Source organism: Sciurus vulgaris (assembly GCF_902686455.1).
Source record: "Sciurus vulgaris genome assembly, chromosome: 7".
Lineage (NCBI taxonomy): Eukaryota > Metazoa > Chordata > Mammalia > Rodentia > Sciuridae > Sciurus > Sciurus vulgaris.
In genome coordinates this window covers 49108998-49127010 of record NC_136467.1, presented here as the reverse complement: position 1 = coordinate 49127010, position 18013 = coordinate 49108998, and positions in this window count along the sequence as shown.

The following is an 18013-nucleotide window of genomic DNA, read 5'->3' as shown; positions in this document are numbered from 1 at the left end:
ATGTGAAGTATGGATGGGATATCTCAAGAAAACAAAATATCTATCATAAAAATGGCATTAAATCCATTCAAAGCCTATAGTGTAGTCAAGCAATTTTAAAACAATTCATTTTTAAAATCTGATTCCTATAGCCAGAAGCTCTGTGTCAAAAAAAAAGTAGTCTGTTTCCAAAAAAAGATTTATTCCAAGGTACATTTCAAAGAACCTAAATCTCAATGTACGTGAATGCCAGAGACAGTTAAAAAAGAAAGAAAGAACACATTTCTCTCTTCCAAAAAGATAAAAAGGAAGAAAGGAAGAAAGATTTACAGCAAAACTTCTGAGAGGTAAAATGGAGTTCTCCTGAGATGATCAATTTTGTTTCAGTTTTATAGGGGGTAAAAAAAAAAAAAAGAAAAAAGTCTAATAAGAGTTTTCAGCAAAGGAGGAGCCACATCTTTCTCACTCATTCACATGTCTGCCAGGACTGGTCAAAGGGTGTAAAGTGTGCAAACACAGTGCAAAGCAGAACTAAGGCTATTCACAATTCTGGGTCACAAGTACACCCCCAAATTTTAATAAGTCAGCAATTGAGAGAGAAAAATCCCAAAATGTCTCTTTTTGAAACCATACATGGAAGGAGGAGAGGAACAGAGATCTTCACATCAAGAGTAAGAAAGAAAGGTACCCAACTATATCAGCCTTTCTCATGAACCTATTTTAAGGTACACATTATTTTTAGAGTTTGGCAATACATTCATTTTGATTCATTTTAATAATTTCTATTTTTTATATACAAAAACTACACATGGTGACAACTGAACAAACAGGAAATCAGATTAAAACATGTTCCTTATCAGACCTCCCCGAGGACCAGGTGTCACCTGTGGTCCCACACCCTTGTCACAGTTTCAGTTCTCTTGAATTTGGCAAACCTGCACTCAAGCAGTAAGGAGAAAAACACCTCAAGGGGAAAAGGCTGACTATGGTAACAATTGAGGCATTTCTCCATTTTTCTGTCGACAAGGTCTTGATCACAATCCTTTGACACAGACCACTGAGCCAAGGGCTGTCCACCAAGAACACTCTGAGTGACGAGGTCAGGTTATTCTGGGCAGTCATGCTTCACATCTCCAATAGAACACTGAATTTTTAAAGCAACGCACGCAATCTGTGACCTTTCCCCCTAGGTTACCAGTGTATTCTTCTACACTTGTTTCTTTGGTTTTAATGAGGACTCTATATTTGCCTAATCCTTGGGGCATTAGTGGACTCGTAAATAACATTATTAGTGTCAAAGAGCAGGTCCACGTGATTTGTGGTCTAAATTGAGATACCTTTGAGAATGATAAAGGAACTAAGATTCTTGAGCAATGACTGTAAACTGGGATTGTCCTGGACAAATGGAAATAAATTATGGCCCTAAGGAGAGTGGACAGCATCCCAGATCCTAATCTAGTCTGGTACATGTAAACATCACATATGGAATTTCAAATCAAAGATGCTAATTAGTGTTTCCGCTCTGGATAGTTTTGGCATTCTCCTCACTATTTCTCGGCTCTTTGCCCATTCTTGTCCCATCTGGCCCTGATCTTACACTTAGACACCATATTTCATCCAAGTGAATCTTCCAATATTTCACTGAGTCTTAGTTAAACTATCCACATAGTCAATTTAAAGTTCAAAAGGAGCATGATAAAAAATTCTGGTAACCGCCGTGTTTTCAAAAGGTGTCAGAAGGTCAAACAACAGCTCTTTTTTCCTTTGCTCAGGCTTTTTAAAAAGGGGAAGCCATGATGTTCCAATGTTCCATTTTTAGATCTATTCTGATTTCAGTTCTAAAAATAAAAAATAAAAGGCACCACATTGAGAACACATAAAGAATAAAAGGAAAATTCAGGAGACTTACAGCAAAGAAACCAAGCCTGAGGCTATGATCATCACAGACTCAATGTGAGCCCCAGCAGGGTTGGCGACTGACCCAAGGGACACTGAAGAAGCATGGGTACAATAGTACTGTGAGCTAATGATTTTATTTATTGGCTCCTGCTCAGGGGTCAGGTACTTAGGTTCAAGGTTGCAAACTTCAGATAATTTATTTTCAAAGTTCAGTCCTAAGTATAGGACAATTGCCTTCACTGTGTGATTTAACTCCTTCCAAAAATCTTCCCTGCAGAAAAGTACATCCCACTAGTTTGTCATGGAACCTGGTAACCCGGCTCTATGTCCCCTGCCATCCTCTATAACAGGTGTTATTACTTGTCTGGGTCACAGACCTCTTTTGAGAGTCTGGCAAAAGCAAAGATTCCCCACACCCCAATCTCGTCACCAAAAAAAAAAAAAGGATAGGTGAAATTCATTAATTTTATACATTTTATATATAATTTCAGGAGTTCGGGGGACTTTTCCCATCCTCATCAAACCTATCCGTAGGCAAGTTTGGTCCTTTAAGAACTTTAGAAAAAAATTATGTTTTTTTTTATTTTTTTTTAATGGGCTTAAGAATTTTATCAACTTGAGGGTCAATATTCACAGGCTAATATTTATATTCAGTTTAAATAATACATTTTACACTATTACAAGATATTTTCATCTAACAACTTGTAGAATCTTCAAGAATTAAGATACATGATTAAAAAATGTGAGCAGTAATAAGACTAGGAAATTTATATTTATCAATAATTTAGATACAACTTTTCTTCATTTAACCAACCAATAATTATTAGGTATCAACCATGTTTCAGACAAGGTATTAAGACCTGGGAATAAAATCAAGAATAAGTTTAAGACTCTAATTCTATCATGTCAGCTAATGTTTTTAGAATAAAGGTGAGAAGTTTAGGGGAAGAATTTGAAAAAAATTAAAAACCAGCATTAAGAACTTGTTATATGCTGGGTTTTGTGATCCATCCATCTTTTCAGCCAAATGTAGTAAATATTCTTTTGTACATAGAAATTGTTTTATAATGAAAACACTCTTAATACAGGGATCCTGAGCAATTTGCCACAGCCACTCAGTGAAGTTACAGAAGAAAGAAATGAGGCCAGTGCTACGTGACAGAAAGACTCTGATTCTAACTGTTGCATAACTGGATTTGATATTTGAAAACCAACTCTGGAATCCATGTGGCATACTAATAGAAGAGGGAGACCTGGGGCAAAGGGACTATAGAGTCAGTTGTCTGAGATACTGATGGCTGAAACTAAATCTTGGTAGAGCTGAACAAGAAAGAGTATATTTGAGAGACTGAACTTAGTGACTAATTCATCAAAAGAGGTTAAGAGTACACAAAAGTCAAGAGTCACCCCTCGGTTTCTGACTGGAGTAGCCTGGAAAAGGGAGATGTCTGAAATAGAATGTGAGATAGAAAAGCAGGTTGAAGGAAGACAAGGAAATGTGACAACATCCAGTTCTGATTCTTGAGTTGACAATGCACATAACAAACCGAGCAGACCACTGATATATGGGTCTAGAGTTAAAGAAAGACTTTTGAGGGCTAGGGTTGTAGCTCAGTGGTGGAACGCTTGCCTGGCATGTGTGAGGCACTGGGTTTGATCCTCAGCACTACATAAAAATAAATAAAATAAAGGTCCACCAACAATGAAAAAATACATTTAAAAAAAAGAAAGGCTTTTGAATTAATAAAGCATTCTGCAAAGGGTAGCAAACTGACCCTGGATATTCCCCAAAATCTTTTGGGAAAACTTATGAGATGAAAATTATTTAAATAACAATCACTAAGATATAGTTGTATCTACTTTTTCACTGTGTTTGTATTTACATTGATGATCCAAAAACAATGGTGAATAATACTACCAGCACCTTAGATACAGACAGGCAGAGGTGTCCACCACTGTGAGACTGGCAACTTTCAAACACTTTCAAAGACTTTTCTGATAAGATCTGAAGTGATGTTAACAAATGTGATTCATTTTCTTGTTTTGATAGTGAATAATGAAATATGTTAACATTTGGAAAATGTGCATAACTCATGGAATAAGTATTTTCCAAAAGACCAGTTCATAATGTTGTATCATCCCTGCATACCAGAGCCATTTAAAATGCAAATTAGGTCAATGGATTTTAATGTAATAAAACATGAGAAGTTATTTGCTATGATTTTGAATTCCACCTTGCAAATACTATTTTTAAAACCACTTAAGATTTACGGTTTCAAAGAAAATAATATCCAGTTATATGAAATACTATTAAATACACCTCCCTTTTCCAGCCATATACCTGCATAAGACTGAATAGTCTGCAACCAGACATGGACCATTATCCTTAATGAACATAGATGCAAAAAAAAATTTTTTTTTTTTTTGTGGTGCTGGGGAATTGAACCCTGGGCCCTGTGCATGCTAGGCAAGCACTCTACCAACTGAACTATATCCCCAATCCCAGAAATTCTTAATAAAATATTAGCACTTCACATTCAAAATACATTAAGAATACTATACGCTGTGATAAAATTGGTTTCATCCCAGGGATGCAAGGTTGGTTCAACATATGCAAATCAATAAATGTTATTTATCACATAAATAGAATTAAATACAAAATCACATGATAATTTCAATAAATGGGGGAAAAAACATTTGACAAAATCTAGCATCCATTCATGATAAAAATACTGGAGAAACTAGGGGTAGAAGGAACTTACCTCAACACCTTAACAGTTAGATACAACGAAATCAAAGCTAATATCATACTGACTGTGAAAAACTGGAAGCAGGAACAAGACAAGGATGTCCACTCTCACCACTCCTATTCAAAATAGAATTTGAAATTCGAGCTAGAACAATTAGGCAAGAGAACTGAATTAAAGAAATATGGATAGGAAAAAAAGGAGTCAAATTACCTCTTTTTTGCAAATGACATAATCCTATATTAAAAGACCCAAAAGCTTCTACCAGAAGACTTCTGGAGTCAATAAATTCAACAAAGTAGCAGAACTAAAGATCAACATACAAAATCAATAGGTTTTTCTGTATACCAATAATGAATTTCCTGAAAAAGAACATGGGAAAACAATTTTGTTCACAATAACCTCAAAATAAAAGAAAATAAATAGAAATAAATCTATCCATCCAAGGGGGTGAAGGACCTCTACAATACAATTTTAGAATATTGAAGAAATTAACTGAAGAAGAGCTTAAAATGGAAAAAAATCAATATTATCAAAATGTCCACATTAACAAAAACAATCTACAGATTCACTGCAATCCCCATCAAAATATCAATGATATTCTTGACAGAACTAGAGAAAACAGTCCTTAAATTCATTTGGAAGAATAAGAGACCCATAAAAGTCAAAACAATACTGAACAATAAGAATAAAGCTGGAGACTTCACAAAACCCAATCCTAAATTATACTGCAGAGCCATAGTAACAAAAACAGCATGACATTGGCATAAAAGCAGACATGAAGATCAATGGAATAGAATAAAGACACAGAGACAAAACAACAGAGATGCAGACACCTTATCCTTGACAAAGGTGCCAAAAACATGCATTAGAGAAAAGATAGCCTTCTTGGCAAATAGTTCTGGGAATATTGAATATTCATATGTAGAAGCATGAAACCAGATTCCTATATCTCATTCCCCACAAAAGTCAAATCAAAGTGGATAAAAGACCCAGGGTTTAGACTAGAAGCACTGCAACTGCTAGAAAGAAACAGAATCAACACTTCAACATTTGGTACAGGCATCAACTTCCATAAGTATCCTATACTCAAGAAATAAAGCCTGGCCTGTCTTAATCTATGATGGCAAAAGTATCTACATGACGTATTTCTACCACAATTTACTCAAGTAAACATTGTGTTAATGCATATGAATTGAAAAAAAAGGAATAAAGTCAACAATAAGTGTTATGTCATCAAGTGTAAAGCTTCTGCACAGCAAAGAAAACAAGAATGTGTAGAAAGAGCCTACAAAATGGGAGAAAACCTTTTTCCATTACTCATCTGATAGGGGATTGATAACTAAAATATATAAAGAACTCAAAAAAATTAACAGCAGAAAAACAATAACCCAATCAATATATGGTTAAATGAACTAAACAGATACTTAAAGAGGAAATACAGGAGCTGGGCACAGTGTCACATGCCTTGATTCCCAGCTAATCAGGAGGTTGAAGAAGAATTGAAAGTTCCAGCCTGGAAACATTAGCAAGACCCTGTCTCTAAATAAAAAAGGGCTGGGAGGTAGCTCAGTGGTAGAGTGTCTCTGGATTCAATCCTTAGTAACAGAAGAATAATAATAAGAGACAGAAAGAGAGAGAGGGAGAGAGAGAAAATACAAATGACCAACAAACAGATGAAAACTGTTCAACGATTTTCACAATGAGGGAAATGCAAATCAAAAATACACTGAGATTTCATCTCAATCCAGTTAGAATGACTGTCATCAAGAATACAAACAACAATAAATGCTGGGGGGAAACAGGGTGTGGGGCAAAAGGAGTACACTTATACATTGTTGGTGGTACACTGTTGGTAGTACAACCACTTTGGAAATCAGTATGGGCATCCTGGAGATTCCTAAAAGACTAGTAATGAAACCTACCCTATGACTCACCTATCTTGATATTTATCCAAAAGAAATAAATCATCACTATAGTGATATAAGTATATCAATGTTTATAGGAGCACAATTCACTATAGCCAAATTATGGCACCAATCCAGGTTCCCATCAACAGATGAATGGACACACACACACACACAAAGAAGGAAGTTATGTCATTTGCTGATAAATGGATGGAATCAAAGAACATCATGCTAAGTGAAATAAGAAAGTCCAGAGTCAATTTTCTCTCATATATGGAAGCTAGAGAGAAAAAAGAGGAATAAAAAAAAGTTGTCATGAAATAAGAGACACCAATAGAGTAAAGGAAGGAGATTGAGAGGAAGGGAGAAAGGGAGGGCACAGGAAGTACTCAGAAACAAAATCAACCAAATTATACTATGTCCATGTAGGAATATTCAACATGAGTTCCACTTTCATATATAATTATAATGTACTAATTTAATAAGATAGATAATAGTAAATGGGACATTAGTTCAGTAGAGCAAGGGAATCAGGGGAGGGAGGAGGAAAAGCAAAGGGGAAGTAATGGGGAATGAGATTGATCAAATAGTTATGTGCAAATACAAATATGGCATGATAAATTCCACCATTATGTATAATTATAATGCACAAATTAAAAAATTTTAAAGAAAAACAATGCCATTCATCTCAAAAAGTTTTTTGTTTTGGAAACTATTCATTTTCATTAAAATATTACTTACATTAATAAATAACGTTAACCCAACTTATGTTAATAATGCTTCATTTTTAATGTTATTTTAAAATCAATAAATAGATGTTCTAGAACCTTCTCAACTTCCATATTGAATACAATAAATATCAAGTATATATGACTGTATATGTAAAAGTTCTCAGGGTCCTCAATTATTTTAAGAGTTCAAAGAATTACTAAAAATAAAATGTTTGATAACCACTGAGCTAATGCATATGTTTTATATAAATAGCCACTGAGGTCATAGCCAAGACAGAACATTATTTTAAGTAATATTTCAGAAGAAATCAATTAAAATTATTGTTTATCTCTGGTTACTAAAAGTTAAGAGGATTTAAGAGAAGGGAATTAAAAAATAAGTTCCGGGGCTGGGGTTATAGCTGGGTTGGTAGAGTGCTTGCCTTGCAAGCACAAGGCCCTGGGTTCAAATCCCCAGCACCACAAAAAAAAAAAAAAAAAAAAAATTCCTCCAAAGCCAGGGTTAGATCTGAAAGTTCTAAAAACAACTGAAAGGATAATTGAGAGATGTCAGTTTCATTATTTTCTCTAATGTCAAACTTGGTATTTAATACGTATCTCTGCATGGTCAAAGCAAGAATAAGCAAAGACATGCACTTGAACCATTTGATCCAAGTCAACACGTCTAAGAATTTCTTTAGTAAAATGTACAACAGTCAATCAGCAAAATTGTGGTATTAATTGATTTTGTTGCTATGATAACTCAAACTAAAGAAAGTGCTAATGGAGATGGAATACTGGGAAATCTAATTGATAAAGAATTTGAAAAATCTTCATGAGCAGTTACAAGAGAATCCTGATCATTCTTTAATAACAGTCTTTCAACATTAAGAACATCACTGATTTCTTTTTATTGAAAACCTAATGAAAGGAAGCAGACTAAAATATTTAAGGGGTTAAGGCTAGAGATTATAAAACTATATGGACACTAAAGCATTATAAAGGTTAACAACCATCAAAGATCAAAAAATAAATAAGAAACCTGAGACTTAATGTGAAAGTTTAAAGAGTGTGGTATTGCTTGTGTCTTGTCTGGGGGTTCTATGAGCATTGATCTGATTTTACTCCATGACTCATCTGGATTAGAATTTTTACAGTCAAATCTAATAATCAGAGGTAATTAAAAGCAAAACACGGAAACGCTTAGAGAAGCATTTTGTTCCACGAATCTCTCGGATAAAAACCATATTAATCTGATGGGCCAAAAGCAGTATATAGATCTTTGATTCATTGAACACAAAAGAAAATATTTCTACGAAAGTCAATTACCATTGGGTTATCATTAAGTTTGTTTGGGGCTTTGTTTGTGTGCTAGTTTATGAGAAATGGTTCACTTTTTGTTTGTTCATTAAATTTTAAAATATACATAAAACCTTTATTATTTTCCCCTCTTGGACACTTAGAACCTTAGTAACGCAAAAAAGCACCACTGCTCCCTCCTTGCCTGCTAGAAGGTCCTCATGATCCATCCCAGAGACCCAAGACCGCCAAGCAAGACACCTCTGAGGGAGCAGATCATCACACCATAACAGCTCGATGGCACCCTCTAGTGGGCAGTCTCCACACTATAATTTTGAGGACGAAAAAAAGCACCGTGTTTGTTAGTTTCCAATTCATCCTCAAGTATAATATATCACATTTTAAGAATTCACACATTTCACAAGAAAGTTTGTTTTACAGTTAATTATGTTCTAAATGGAATATTAAATTTTAAAAAACAGGAGTTGAATATCAAAGTTAAACTTAGAATCACAAAATAATAAAACTAAACTGACCTCAGAATGGCAAAAGAAAGCTTTTCATGGGCTGTAACGGCCCACTCAGAGCCCCCAGAGATAATTTTGGCAATAAACCTTGACCACGATGACCAAAAGTAACTTTCCTGCAGAGACAAATTCAACGTAAAAGCAAGGAAAAGGCTGTGATATAAGCACAATTAAACTTTAAAAAGGCTACATAAGAAAAAGAAGAAAAGATATAAAGGTGTCTTTTTATGTCAATACATCTCTGCTAGAGAAATTTCCAGGTGAGCTTTCTTTGGTTAAGAGATTAGAGAACATACAGAGAAACTGAGAAAAAAAAAAAAAACAGTCTGTAAATCATTCTATCTTGGGTAGACAGTTAAAAGGCATTTGTGAGCATGAATTTACACAATTTGGAGCATGATCAAGGGTAAGTACAATATTATACCATCATTGTGAGAATCACCTGTACTCAAGTATCTCTATTTGGGTTCATTACAAAAGTCAAGAGCAAGGTTTAGTAAAGCATCCTAGAGCTCAGATCACACCCAGAAGAGAACTGGAATTTCCTGTGCAGGATGCCACAGGGCCAGTGGCAGTGGACTCTCTCAGCAACAGTGAAGTCTTATCAGCACTCTCTTCCTGAGTCAAAACTGAAGATTGACATCAGAACCCACTGCATGCTTGTTCATTCTCATTGTCTGTTGATTGTTTCTACTTCAGAATGACTAAAGATTCAGGCATTCAAAAGAGATTTTTTTCATAAAATGGTCAAGTAAAAATATAAAGATATCTGAATTACATAAACCTTAACTGACTCTTCAAACTTCTGATTTCCAAAGAAAAACAGATAAAAATAAAAACTTTTTGCATTTCTTTCACTGAATTTGATTTTAACCTGAATGTGTCTCCTAATGCATTTTATATTCTGGATTAGTGGACAGTGACATCTCAAATACAGTCTATCATGAGAGGCAACTGGTTACTTCTTAAGTCAGAAGACTTGGATTAGAGTCTTGGATCCTGCCTGCAAATGACAAGCTCTGAGGTCTTGACAGAGTCATTGAACATCCCTGATGCTTGATTGGAAAAAAAAAAAAAAATGGGAGACATAGTCAATGAATGACCTTTACATCTCGAAGGATTTACTAAAAGATTTACAAAATCACATATGCAAAAGTAACAAGTACATAGTGCCCAATTATGTTCTGCTTACTAAATGATTGTTGTTTCTCCTTTTTAATAATTATCTCAAGTTTTATTTGTAGCTATTTCTTATTCAACAAACAAATATTAGCATGAAAGATCATTTTTTTCCCAGTGATAAGTGGGAAAATGAGAATGAAGATGGTTTAGTACAGATGCTCAGAACTTTCAAAATGAGAGTGGCTTCTTTACTAGTGTTTTCCATGGTCCTGTTCCCCAACAAGCCTCTGCTTTCTCAGAGTCGAATATTGCTTCATAGCAGTAGCACATTCCCTATATATTAGTGTATAGACGTTATTTGATGTGTAAGAATCCATATAAATTGCTCAAATACTCTTATCTCAAATCAGGAAAGCTTCTATTGCCATTCCTAATTTATATATATATATATATATATATATATATATATATATATATATATATATACACCTTCATAGTTGGAAATGGTTTGCCTTCAAAAAAGTGTTAAAATATATGTACATTGCTCGTCTGCTGTCTATTAGGAATCTGTCAATATCTGTAGTCCTGGAAAAGGGAAATACTAGAGGAGGAAGATGTGCCTTTCCTCTGCTTGATCTTTTATATCTGTATTCATTTCCCAGGGCTGCCAGAACATAAAGAAAATGTCATGAACTAGATAGCATAAAACAATAGAAATTTTTCTTTCAAAATTCTGAGGCTAGAAATCTGAAGTCAAGATGTCAATAGGGTTGATCCTACAGGAGGCTCCAAAGGAGAAACTGTTCCATGTGTCATTCCTAGCTTCTGGTGGCTCCTAGCAATTCTTAATGTCCCTTGGCTTGGATACACATCATTCTAATCTCTGCCTCTCTTTGTATGATATTCTTCATTTGGTTATCTCTGTGTCTATGCCCAATTTTCCCTTTCCTTACGAAAACACCAGTTATTAAATCAGAGACCACCCTAATCCAGTGTAACCACATCTTAACTTGATTCCAAGCACAACTGTCCTATTTCCAAATAAAAGCATGAGTAGCTACCATGGCTTGGGACCTGAACATATGCCATACCTGACTCCCAAATACTAAGTAGAGACCCTAAATTCAAACTCTTTCATTAAACCAATAGTATCCTTGGGTCAAAATGAAACATTTTTTTCATAAGTTAATTATAAACTGAGACAGCAGCTTATTCAAAAAGTAAAATCAGTTTTTTAAAAAGGCATTGTAACCTGACATACTTTAGGATAATATTTAATAAAACTAGCAATATTTGTATTTAATACACTAGCACCAGACACATTTTAGGCAGACATAAGGAAGAATGGAAAACTCCCATTCCCTTAATAGATTGACAGTACCAGAGGTTTCACACAGTGACTCCTGCCTTTGAGGGGCAATTTTGTACACCAGAGAGAAATTTTTAAAAATAAAAATTATACTTATTAACCAAACTTCGAATTTTAAGCATTTGTTTCCATTTCCTCCTTAGCAATTTTTTTTACAATAGCTGTACTAAATAATGAGATTGATAAATTTTATATCCCAGTTTCTTTCATTTTCCCTGGAACAGGTTGCTAACATGTGGCAGAGAGAGGGTCAGAAATTTGAACAAGTCAAGCCCTCGATAATCAATCACAACAGAAATCCAAGCAGAATTGAGTAATGGAAAGAGAATGGGCTTCCACTCAGACTTGAGTTCAAATCCCTGCTCATCCTTTCATTAACTCTATGAACTTGAGCAAGGTATTTAATTCATTTTAATCCCCACTTTACAATATTGTGTGACAGGATTAAAGAGCATGTAAATGTAAAGCAATGGGCCCAAAAATTAGGTGGCTTGTACCTTCCACTGTTGTTAAGTGGTAATCATTTCAAGCCTGTGTATACTTGCCTCAATTAATGAGAATCCAAGAATTTCTCAGTGCAGTTTTTTTAATTGCCTATGAAGTTTTTAAAAGAATATACAATGTAGTTTTGCTTCCAAAGCACCTTCTTTTATCTAATCAGCATAGTTGAAGAAATGCATTTTCTGCAACAAAAAAAAAACATTACATTAATTTTGTGCAAAACTAGGGTAGCAGAATGATAATGCATGGCTGTAACGAGAAGAGTGAGAGTCACAGAATCCATCCATGAACTCCATAAGCAGAATGAACAAAATTTTCATAAAAGACTTAAGCTGACAAGAAATATATTCTCTCAGGCTGGTCCTTTCCCTGCTTACGTGATAAAGTGTGCAGATGCCTTAACTGTGTTCTTATTACTTCATCTGTCCCTCCTTTGAACTTCCTCTCCCAAAACAATGCTAAGGAACTGAACGCAGCTAACTCTACCTTCCTCAGGGATCATTTGGACCTCATCACTCAATGACTTCTATCAAATTACAAGACCAGCTCACAAATTTTATCTACCAGTCCATATTTCAACCCAACTGAGGATCTAGCCTAAGGAGTCACCCCTCTCAAAAATCTTACATTTTCCATCACTGGGATATTTTACATGTCCTATTTTATAATTCTCAGAATTAATATAAAAAAAGTGTATTTTTTAAAATGCATTACAGTAATGTGTGATACTAGATGACCACGATGATAATATGTAGTTATAAAAAGCAGTTAAATCATCCCCCAAAAAACTAAAAAATAAAAAGAGAACATCACATCTTTCCCTCTGTGCAAGCTCTGCTTACAACTCTCTTCCACAGAAATATCTAGACACTCTCCCACCAACTTTGCTACCAGAGATACCCACACTTCTGCCGCAACCTCTCATCCCTGCAATTTAGCACTTCAGCTACATCTGTGGTTGCAGAATGTGTGTTACTTGTGTCCATTCCTTGCATGGGCTTTTCTGTACTATTCTTATGGAATTTTCTGTACTATCTTCCACTAAATAGGAGTACTTTGCCTTCTGAAATTTCTTAGTCAATAACAATTGCAGATTCCTAGAGAACCTGTGCATCAACAAGACTTCTCTTATACTGGTTGTTGACATGCCCAAATAAATATTGGATGACTTCTCTAAAAGAAGCTTATAATCTAATGTGGTCAAATTTGTTTTAAACTGTAGGCCAACAGAGTCATTGTATTTCCATTGGAGGCAGCAAGTTCCCTTGACCTGAAATCTCTATAAACTCTCGAAGTAAAAGAACAAAGGAACATAATGCTTCCACATTTTGTACTTTTACAAGCTGTGCACCATCTTTCATTTTGAATTGCCACCCCATCATGTTTGAGAAGACTTGGCTGTTTTCATGCTCAGCTCCATTCATTTCCTTGACATCCTTTGATTCTGGACCAGCTCCCCAGCTACCATCCTTCCCTGTCACAGAGGTCCTGCCAGTGCAGCTCATTCAGTAGCCATCATCACAGTGAACTATATCCCAGCAGCTCCAGATGGAAGATGGGGGTAAACGGCTCCCCCAAGAGTGCTCTCCAATGTGGTGCCATCAATCAACCTGCAGCTGGGACTGAAGAACCACTCAGTGACTTTCTGCCAAAAACAGCACATTTCTTACTGCCCAGTTTCCATCAAAAAGAAAATGTCACAGCTACATGTTTCCGCTTTCAAGAAATTCTCAATACCTAATATTTATGCTCCAATTTATGTAACCATAATTTAGGGTTTTTTTAAGTTTAATTAATATTCAGTTTGGTACTATATCCATTTGACTTTCCTCTTGAAGGTAAGTCTCTTGTTTGTGTGTTTCTTTCATAAATCACAATACAGAAAGCAAAATGATAGATCATTTTATAATGTAGTTAGTATGTTAAATTGTTTTTGTGGCTCATGTCTACTATCTAGTTAAAAGACAATAGTAACATCTGCTGACTGTAACATACAGCAGTGGTAAATGGTTCTTTTCTGTCTCCAAATAGCATAAGGGGGTGGTTCTTCTATAAACCAAGATAAAAATTGACAGTGAACAGTTGGAACTCTGCAGCACAAGAGCCTTGACACCCACATACTGTAGGAGAAATCCTAGTGATGACGGTCAGGGATGTTTCCCTTTCCTATAAAACCAGGGGCTATATGAGTGAAAAATAGCCACTAGTGAAAAATAATGATCTCCTTTTTTTATGATAGTAGCTGCTATTATGAAATTTTCAACTCAAGTAATGGCACTCGCACATATTTAATAACATTATTTAGATTAGGCTGATAAAAGTCATTTCCTATGATACTTAAGAACAATATGATACTTAAGAACAATACAGTCTCCCAATATTATATAGAGCTTTCCTGATCTCCAAGATGTTGTGGGTGTCCCTTCTATCAATATCCTAAGTTACATTATAGTGGGAGAGTTCTCCAGAACTCTGAAAATCATCCTTTCCAGATTCAACAAACTGATTTCCTTTTCTTCAGTTAGATAAGACAAATTAGTCTATCTACAGATGAAGGATATCTATTTTTGTCAACATTTTCCAGTTACACACACACACACACACACATCCATGCACCCACGCACATACACTTCTGCTTCCACCTGATTTCTCCTTATAAAATACAGAGAAATTCCAGGACATTTTAGACACATAAAGAATGGGAATGTCATTGATTTCATATAATTGTGTGTGCATTAATGTACAGAAGAGAGTCCAGATAGGAGTGATAGCATTCAAAACCAGGGAGTGGGACAGAGTTGAGTGATAAGAAAGCTCAATAATAACTTGATTTAGGAATTGCCATGGAGGTATCTTTATTTTACAGATGAGGAAACTGACACCCATAGACATGTAATAATTTGCCACATGAACTCACACTGAACATGCCAAAGAGACTGAACTATTTTAAAATATATCATAGTCAACGGCAGGGAGGAAAATATTGTGAAAAATCATGTGCAAAAATATCATTCTATCCAGATAATGCCTAATACAATATTCATTCCTTCTTCAAGCATTTATTGAGCAACTATCATGTTCAAGTAATTATGTGGTCTATAAAAATCTTATGGAATCACTTGCATCAATAGGAAGATAAGCCTAGATATAACCATAAGGCAAGTATGATTATAAACTCAAGTATGTATAAATTAAACCTCTCTCCTTAATAGTCCCACATCAAGGCATTACCCCTTTTAATAAGGGGACAACTAGAATTTGAGAACATTGGGAAATCTCCAAAACTCTAGTACGTACAAAATATTTTAAGTCATTTAAATATACCATAAGATAACATATTGAAGTTAGTTAACAGTTTCCATTATACTTAGTGCCATATCTGAAAATAATCTACCTGTAAAGTAAAATCCTAAATATTCATCTTCAGTCTTTAGCCTTTGGATTTTTTTTTTTATATAAATCCCAGGGCTTTGGATTAAATGCAGAAGAGGACTTGCCTACTTTAAAATTGTCTGTTTATGAAACATGATGTACAGAATCTCACTTAATCCTCACATAAGTCCTCTGAAATGTCAGACAAGTATTTGAATTCCTGCCCCATAGGTGAAAAACAGATCTCCTTGGCCACAATTCCAAAAGAGGCCAGAGGAAACAGACTCAGTCATAGGTCTCCTGGCTGCCTCATCAGTCTTTGCTTTACCACAACACATTATTAAACAAAAGACAAATTTTGTTCATTCTTACATTTTTTTCAACATGCCACATCATATGTGATTATATCAAACTATCATAAAAGTAATGTTCATTCTCTTCTCCATCAAGGTATTTTAATTGAGGTAAGAAGTCAAGATACTTAATGGTATCCTTGGTGAATAAGTAAATATAAGATGAATTGCCGGTTATGAGATATATACAATAGGTAAAAACAAATGTTGAAGTTGGACCACAACATCAAATTGGAACATTCTTATGTGAGAATTGATTGATAGTTCCCACCAGCACTAGAAAATGGAAATTGCTTGACTTTTTCATTTAAGGGGGTAGGTAGCAGGATCAGAGGCAGACAAAGCTCTAGGGAGAGATTGCTGCCTAGATGCCCTATTGCTGTTTGGTTTTTTCACTGCTGAAATTTTACAGACACCAGAAAAAGTAGAGAAGAAACGTAAAGAGAATTATTGAGGTGGTGCTGCCATTTCCTAAGCAGTAGGGATGGGTGTCCATAAAACATTAACATGACATGTCTGAGTTTTGACAGGCCATTTGGAAGAGAAAGGGTAAAGAATACACAAGCCCTTTGGTGGGAATGGAGACATTTGTTCAAATAAAAGCAAACAAGTACTATGGCTGGTCCACATGCCAGTTTCCACTGAAAATGAGGAAGAAAACATGAAAATTTAAAGCCCAACACTGAAATGGATTAAACCTGATTTGTTCACTATAATATGAACAGGCAGAATGAGAAACATCCAGGGCTTTTCTCTCTTCCTTTATTCTTTCAAGAAAGATGCCCAGCAGCCTGAACTATGTTCAGCATTTAATTTATGCCTCTAGTAAATAATTGAGTTGCATGTCCTTTGTACACAATGAATTAATGTGTTTATCCATCATGACTAGAGGGGAATAAAGGATAAAAAATGTTAGTTTCCTCGGCTGGAAAACGAATCATTCCTTTTTCTACTAATGGTTTTTCACAGTACTGGTTTTTCGGCAAGGCCAATCTAACTTTCATTTAAGCCACCAGGAAGGATATTGGCAAAAGTCCACCTGTCACACAATATGTCCTCCACCAAAATAATCCTGTTGAGAAACCAGAATCACTTCTTTGGCTATAGACTCTAAGCTTTCAAATGTCTGTTTTTAATGAGAACATGTTTATTATGAGTAAGATATTGCAATGCTCTGAGATGAATTCAGTGGCCCCTAGGCCATTTCTTTGTAAATGATCTGTACGTATATGTACAAACTCAATCATGTTATACTTTCTCAAATGAAAGTGTTATTTGTACCATGGTGTCTTTCTCTAGGATATGGCCTATAAAAATTGGAAAATCAGGGCATTTACAGAAACAAACATCAAAACATGACAAAACAACTTTTTAGATGAATGTTTGCCATATGAGGATAAAACAGGCATTAGAGCAATGTATTCTTCAAATTCTTCTAATTACAAAAGAAAAAACTAAGCCAAAATTGCAAATAAGTGGATTAGCGATGATTATGATACTAAATGCTATTATTCTACAGGAACATTTTTTTTATTTTATTTTTTGCATTTTTTTTTATTAGATACAACATTCTTCCATTTTGTATATTTTTCTGAGAGAGACACAGTGGGACTTAGAAAAATTCTACCCCAAATTATTCTGAAGTAAAGGAGATTGGAAGGACTTCAGGAGAAGACTTTCTGAACTTCTCTTGTCCTCCTGTCTCCAGCCCTTCTTTCTCCTCTAAAGTGAGTCATAGAAGCCAAAATTCCTTCCCTCCAAGACAGGTCATAAAAACTAGAACTCCACTTCCAAAAGAAAGTGATGAAACTTAGAAAGATATTTCCTGACTTTTCCCCTTCTCCTTTGAAGATCCTTGTTTTAGGCAGCTTTTCTTTGCTGTGACTAAAAAAGAACTGACAAGAACAATTTAAAGGAGTAAAAGTATTTTGGCTCACAGTTTCAGAGGTTCAGTCAATGGTCAGCTGACTCTATAGCTCTGGGTCCAAGATGAGGCAGAACATCATGGTGGAAGGGAAGGGAGGAGGGAAGCAGATCAGGACATGACAGCCAGGAAGAAGAAATAACTCTGCTCACTAGACACAAAATATATAACTTAAACCACACCCTCAGTGATCTGCCTCCTCCAGTCACACCCTACATGCCTATAGTTTTACCACTCATATCATATTAATCCATATCAGTGGATTAATTCACTATTAGGCTACATCTTTCTACTTAGTCATTTC